Source organism: Pelmatolapia mariae, linkage group LG16_19 (assembly GCF_036321145.2).
Source record: "Pelmatolapia mariae isolate MD_Pm_ZW linkage group LG16_19, Pm_UMD_F_2, whole genome shotgun sequence".
NCBI lineage: Eukaryota > Metazoa > Chordata > Actinopteri > Cichliformes > Cichlidae > Pelmatolapia > Pelmatolapia mariae.
In genome coordinates this window covers 34,581,972-34,583,044 of record NC_086241.1, presented here as the reverse complement: position 1 = coordinate 34,583,044, position 1,073 = coordinate 34,581,972, and positions in this window count along the sequence as shown.

Here is a 1,073-nt window from a genome sequence, read left to right as displayed (position 1 = left end):
CCAGTATGACTGGTTGAGAGATCCTTTCAAAGCACCAGCTCCAACTGGTTTCAGCTTTGCAGAGGAGAACCAGTTCATTGACATGACGTCTGACTCCACATTGAGACTGCAGTTCACATCACAGACACTGAGTGAATTCTGGTAGTGTAGAGAAGCAGTATCCACTCTGAGGGCAGAAGGCTGTGGGCGTTCTTCTTCCTTTTGCAACATCTTATCTTTGTGAGACTGGCTTCTCTGCTGTTGCTGAAGACCAAGTACAGGTCCCAGCTAAACACTGAGCAGGAGCTGAGAGCTGCAGGATCCTGCTTCAAACCCCACTTTGAAAAGCTGTGCACTGCAAAACCTGCTCATTGTAGCCATTAATCCTGACTTTGTTATTTTCATCAAAGAAAAAAATCAGCACAAATTGTTTTATTCATTTTTGTTTTGTAGGTCAAAGTGTTTAATATATTGTGCTCCTGAGTTAATGTTGCTGATCAGTTTGAATTTATTATTATTATTTATTGAGTTTGATTAATTTTATTTTTCAAGTCCTTAAAACAATGTTCAAAGTTTAAGTAAGGATTTAATTTCTTTTTTATTTCAGGCAAATTGTTGCACTTTAAATTTTTTCTCTTAAAGACTAAAAAACAATGTTAATAAAGTTATTTTTTGTTGTAAGTTGATCTATATTTCTTTCTTTTTTGTTTTCTTTAATGTAAATAAGGATAAAGTGTTAAAGCGAGGTGTACTTCTAACAATTTTATAGACAAATGATACTACATTTTGATGGGGGGCGCAAAATGTTTTTTTCTTCCTGGGGGGGGGGGCATAAGAGAAAGTAATTGAGAAGCATTGGTTTAAGCTAATATGTTAAATATTGAGATTAAAATTAAATTAATAAAATATATTGTGTGAATATATAATTAGACTGAGATGTGAACACCATGAGCTGTGTATCGACGTGTTTGACAGTGGTGTAAGTATCCAGAGCCATTACCTCGTGGTACAAAGTGCAGTATTTAGTGGGGTGTAGCTGCAAGGTCACAGATTGCTAGCAATTACATACACCAGTTTGAGTTTCTTTATCAGGA